Source organism: Oncorhynchus nerka, unplaced genomic scaffold, assembly GCF_034236695.1.
Source record: "Oncorhynchus nerka isolate Pitt River unplaced genomic scaffold, Oner_Uvic_2.0 unplaced_scaffold_1349, whole genome shotgun sequence".
NCBI lineage: Eukaryota > Metazoa > Chordata > Actinopteri > Salmoniformes > Salmonidae > Oncorhynchus > Oncorhynchus nerka.
The window spans coordinates 34,952-40,862 of record NW_027040001.1 but is presented as its reverse complement, the minus strand read 5'-3'; the positions used below and the strand labels follow the sequence as shown (position 1 = coordinate 40,862).

The 5,911-nt window shown below is 49.5% G+C and overlaps 1 protein-coding gene and 1 pseudogene across 1 annotated transcript in view; one reads left to right on the top strand and one right to left on the bottom strand.

The window, feature by feature from the left end:
• LOC135568898 (fish-egg lectin-like) overlaps window positions 1–5,911 on the top strand; it is a 52,977-nt pseudogene that overhangs the window by 25,343 nt on the left and 21,723 nt on the right.
• Window positions 1–5,911, bottom strand: part of LOC115117982 (fish-egg lectin-like) — a 93,975-nt gene that overhangs the window by 77,578 nt on the left and 10,486 nt on the right. The window lies entirely within an intron of this gene.

Sequence of the window (5,911 nt, the reverse complement as noted above, 5' to 3'; positions counted from 1 at the left end):
GATGTCTCTGTCGATCTACAGTATAAGTCTGGTTGCAGTTTGGCTGAACACAGACTTTGTCCCCTTATATATTGCGGCCCTGCAAACAGCTTTCAACCCCCATAAAACCATGAATGAGTTATTTATATTTGACAAACAACCTGTTCCAAGGGAAAGTTCATTGGAGGAGGATATTTTTTATTTTTTATTTCACCTTTATTTAACCAGGTAGGCAAGTTGAGAACAAGTTCTCATTTACAATTGCGACCTGGCAATATAACCCCACCCTCCACACGCACGCACACACACACACACTATAATAATATCCACTGAACAAAAATGATAAACGCAACAAGTGTTGGTCCCATGTTCCATGAGCTGAAATATCCCAGAAATGTTCCATATGCACAAAAAAGCTTATTTTGCTCAAATTTTGCACACAAATGTGTTTACATCCCTGTTAGTAAGACTTTCTCCTTTTCCAAGATAATCCATCCACCTGACAGGTGTGGCATGTCAAGAAGCTGATTAAACAGCATGACCATTACACATGTGCATCTTGTGCTTAGGACAATAAAAGGCCACTCTAAAATATGCAGTTTTGTAACATAACAATGCCACAAATGTCTCAAGTTTTGAGGTAGTGTGCAATTGGCATGCTGGCTGCAGGAATGTCCACCAGAGCTGTTGTCAGAGAATTTAATGTTATTTTCTCTACCATAATCCACGTCCAACGTCGTTATTGAGAATTTTGCAGTATGACCACGTGTATGCTGTCGTGTGGGCGAGTGGTTGGCTGATGTCAACGTTGTGAACAGAGTGCCCAATGGTGGCGGTGGAGTTATGGCATGTGCACACATAAGCTACAGACAACGAGCACAATTCCATGTTATCGATGGCCATTTGAATGCACAGAGACACCGTGACGAGAGAGGACCATTGTCGTGACATTAATCTGCCGCCATCTCCTCAAGTTTAAGCATGATAATGCACGGCCCCATGTCGCAAATATCTGTACACAATTCCTGGAAGCTGAAAATGTCCCAGTTCTTCCATGGCCTGCATAATCACCAGACATGTCACACATTGAGCATGTTTGGGATGCTCTGGATCAATGTATACAACAGCGTGGTCCAGTTCCAGCCAATATCCAGGAATTTCGATAAGACATTGAAGAGGAATGAGACACCATTCAGGACACAATCAACAGCCTGATCAACTCTATCCGAAGGAGATGTGTCACTGCACAGCAGATACTGGTTTTCTGATCCACACCCCTACCTTTTTTTTAAAGCATCTGTGACCAACTGAAGCATATCTGTATCCCCAGTCATGTGAAATCCATAGATTAGAGCCTAATTCATTTATTTCAATTGACTGCAGCTAGCTGATATGCACGCAGAAGCTATGTTGCGCTTGGTGATCTCTGACCGTTTCATCCTAACATCGTTGGTGCCGACGTGGATAACAATATCTCTATACACTCGCCAGTTTTAGCTTTAGCCAGCACCATCTTCAGATTAGCCTTAACGTCGGTAGCCCTGCCCCCTGGTAAACAGTGTATGATCGCTGGATGATTCGCTTTAAATCTAATACTGCGGTTAATGGAGTCGCCAATGACTGGAGTTTTCAATTTGTCAGAGCTAATGGTGGGAAGCTTCGGCGTCTCAGACCCCGTAACGGGAGGAGTAGAGACCAGAGAAGACTCGGCCTCTGACACCGACCCGCTGCTTAATGGGGAAAACCGGTTGAAAGTTTCTGTCGGCTGAATGAGCGACACCGGTTGAGCGTTCCTACAGCATTTCCTTCCAGAAACCGTGAGAAAGTTGTCCGGCTGCGGGGACTATGTCAGGGGATTTATACTACTATCTGTACTTACTGGTGGCACAGACGCTGTTTCATCCTTTCCTACACTGAAATTACCCTTGCCTAACGATTGCGTCTGAAGCTGGGCTTGTAGCACTGCAATCAGCGACTGCAATTAGAAGGCATCATGTTAATGTTACTACTTAGCTTCGGCTGTTGGAGGTCCTGACGAATCGTGTCCAGATAAAGCGTCCGGAGTGAAAAAGTTGAGGAAAAAATAAATAAATATATGAACGGTATTTAAAAAGTGAAAACCGTAAAGTTGTCAGGTAGCAAAATAGGTTGGCAACAAAACGCACAGCAACTCGAAAACAAGCCTGCAAGTTCTGACCGGAAATGACGTATCAGTTAGGTAGCGGGGCAGCAGCAGTTAGGTAGGGGGGCAGCAGCAGTTAGGTAGGGGGCAGTATCAGGTAGGTAGGGGAAACAGCAGTTAGGTAGGGGGCTGCAGCAGTTAGGTAGGGGGCTGCAGCAGTTAGGTAGGGGGCAGTATCAGGTAGGTAGGGGGAAACAGCAGTTAGGTAGGGGGCAGTATCAGTTAGGTAGGGGGCAGTATCAGTTAGGTAGTGGGGCAGTATCAGTTAGGTAGTGGGGCAACAGCAGTTAGGTAGTGGGGCAGGATCAGTTAGGTAGTGGGGCAACAGCAGTTAGGTAGTGGGGCAGTATCAGTTAGGTAGGGGGCTGCAGCAGTTAGGTAGGGGCTGCAGCAGTTAGGTAGGCGGACAGCAGCAGTTGGGTAGGGTGGCAGTAGCTGTTAGGTAGGGCGGCAGCAGCAGTTAGGTAGGGGGCTGCAGCTGTTAGGTAGGGGGCATAGCAGTTAGGTAGGGGGATAGCAGCAGTTAGGTAGGGGGCAGTAGCTGTTAGGTAGGGGGCAGCAGCAGTTAGGGAGTGGGGTAGGGCAGCAGCAGTTAGGTAGTTGTTAGGTAGGGGGCAGCAGCAGTTAGGTAGGGGGCAGCAGCTGTTAGGTAGGGGGCAGCAGCAGTTAGGTAGGGGGCAGCAGCAGTTAGGTAGGGGACAGCAGCAGTTAGGTAGGGGGCAGCAGCAGTTAGGTAGGGGGCAGCAGCAGTTAGGTAGGGGGCAGCAGCAGTTAGGTAGGGGCAGCAGCAGTTAGGTAGGGGGCAGTAGCTGTTAGGTAGGGGGACAGCAGCAGTTGGGTAGGGTGGCAGCAGTTAGGTAGTGGGGCTGTGTTAGGTAGGGGGCGGCAGCAGCAGTTAGGTAGGGGGCAGTAGCTGTTAGGTAGGGGGATAGCAGCAGTTAGGTAGGGGATAGCAGCAGTTAGGTAGGGGGCAGCAGCTGTTAGGTAGTGGGGCAGTAGTCAGTTAGGTAGTGGGGTATCAGTTAGGTAGGGGGCAGTATCAGTTAGGTAGGGGGCTTAGGTAGGGGCAGTTTAGGTAGGGGACTGCAGCAGTTAGGTAGGGGGGGGCAGTAGCTGTTAGGTAGGGGGACAGCAGCAGTTAGGTAGGGGACAGCAGCAGTTAGGTAGGGGGCAGTAGCTGTTAGCAGTTAGGTAGTCGGCAGCAGCAGTTAGGTAGGGGGCAGTAGCTGTTAAGGTAGGGGATTGCAGCAGTTAGGTAGTGGGGCAGTAGCTGTTAGGTAGGGGGCAGCAGCAGTTAGGTAGGGGCAGCAGCAGTTAGGTAGGGGGGCAGTAGCAGGGGCAGGGCAGGGTTAGCTGGGCAGCAGTTATAGGCGGGCAGCAGCGGTTGGTAGCGGGGCAGCAATTTGTCCATAAATTGCTGTATTTACCTAACCATTAGGGCAATGACATCTACTTAAGCAATTTGGTTTTGTTAGCAAAACAATCCCCGTGACAATGTACAAATCAGTTAGGTAGGGGTGGAACAGGAAGCCATCATTGCTTTTAAAGCAATGTGCAGGGCTATTAAAGCAAAGCCCTGCAATGGGACGATTGAAGTCTGGATAGCAGCAGTTAGGTAGTGGGGCAGTAGCATGTTAGGTAGGGGGCAGCAGCAGTTAGGGTAGGTGAGGGGCAGCAGCAGTTAGGTAGGGGGCAGTAGCTGTTAGGTAGGGGGACAGCAGCAGTTAGGTAGGGGGCAGTAGCTGTTAGGTAGGGGGCAGCAGCAGTTAGGTAGGGGCAGCAGCAGTTAGGTAGGGGGCAGTAGCTGTTAGGTAGGGGGCAGCAGCAGTTAGGTAGGGGCAGCAGCAGTTAGGTAGGGGGACAGCAGCTGTTAGGTAGGGGGCAGTAGCTGTTAGGTAGGGGGAGCAGCAGTTAGGTAGGGGGCAGTAGCTGTTAGGTAGGGGGCAGTATCAGTTAGGTAGTGGGGCAACAGCAGTTAGGTAGTGGGGCAGTATCAGTTAGGTAGGGGGCTGCAGCAGTTAGGTAGGGGGCTGCAGCAGTTAGGGGGGGGCAGGGGGCTGCAACAGTTAGGTAGTGGGGCTGCAGCAGTTAGGTAGGGGGCTGCAGCAGTTAGGTAGGGGGCAGTAGTAGTTAGGTAGGGGCTGCAGCAGTTAGGTAGCAGGGCTGCAGCAGTTAGGTAGCGGGGCAGTATCAGTTAGGTAGGGGGCAGTATCAGTTAGGTAGGGGCAGCAGCAGTAAGGTAGTGGAGCAGTATCAGTTAGGGAGGGGGCAGCAGCAGTAAGATAGTGGAGCAGTATCAGTTAAGTTGGGGGACAGTATCAGTTAGGTAGTGGGGCAGTATCAGTTAGGTAGTGGGGCAGTATCAGTTAGGTAGTGGGGCAGTATCAGTTAGGTAGGGGGGCAGCAGCAGTTAGGTAGTGGGGCAGCAGCAGTTAGGTAGGGGGCAGCAGCAGTTAGGTAGGGGGGCAGTAGCAGTTAGGTAGGGGGGCAGTAGTAGTTAGGTAGCAAGGCAGTAGCAGTTAGGTAGTGGGGCAATAGTAGTTAGGTAGCAAGGCAGTAGCAGTTAGGTAGGGGGGCAGTAGCAGTTAGGTAGGGGGCATCAGCAGTTAGGTAGCGGGGCAGTAGCAGTTAGGTAGGGGGGCAGTAGTAGTTAGGTAGCAAGTTAGTAGCAGTTAGGTAGCAAGTTAGTAGCAGTTAGGTAGCAGGGCAGTAGCAGTTAGGTAGCTGGGCAGTAGCAGTTAGGTAGCAGTGCTGCAGTAATTAGGTAGCGGGGCAGTAGCAGTTAGGTAGGCGGGCAGCAGCAGTTAGGTAGCGGGGCAGTAGCAGTTTGGTAACGGGGTCTTTCACTTGTCCATAAATTGTCTGTATTTACCCTAACCATTAGAAATTATCAAGAAAAGCCTTTCTTGGTCCAGCCTCCCATCAACTCTTTGATACACGGGGCAGCAGGGTAGCCTAGTGGTTAGAGCGTTGGACTAGCAATTTGGTAGCGGGGCAGCAATTTGTTAGCAGGGCAGCATGACATCTACTTAATGGTTGCAAAATCCCCGAGCTGACAATGTACAAATCTGTCGTTCAGCCCTTGAACAAGGCAGTTAACCCACTGTTCCTAGGCCGGCATTGAAAATAAGAATTTGTTCTTCACTGACCTGCCTAGTAAAATTAAGGTAAAATCAAAAATCAAAAAATATAGGTGGAACAGGAAGCCATCATTGCTTTTAAAGCAATGTGCAGGGCTATTAAAGCGCAAAGCCCTGCAATGGGACGATTGAAGTCTGGTGTAAAATCGCAACTTATACTGTAGATCTACAGAGACATCATGGGAGCCACTGCAGCCATCTTATTGGTCCTCTGTCTCCTGGCTGTCAGTCACAGTAAATTACCATAATCTGAAACATGCTTGATCATCTTGGAATTGATCAAGATTTTATTGGTGCAATCTACCCATATGTCTTTGTCTCCAAGTGGTTGCTACGGACACAAGTCAAATCCCCTACTACCTGGTAGGTGATGAATGGATCCGCCTGCCTGGTTCCCTGAAGCATATCACTGTAGGACCAGCAGGGAGACTTAATCTACAAGTATGTGGCCGGTAACTGGGTGCAAGCTGCAGGCTAGTGGAGAGCATTACTCAATATTTATCCAGAGGACACCTGCTTCTTAGCCTTCCTGATATCATCAGGGCGTTGAAAAAATGATGAACGTTTTACCATTTTAACAAGTAAGTCATTTGGCAGAATTCACAGATAC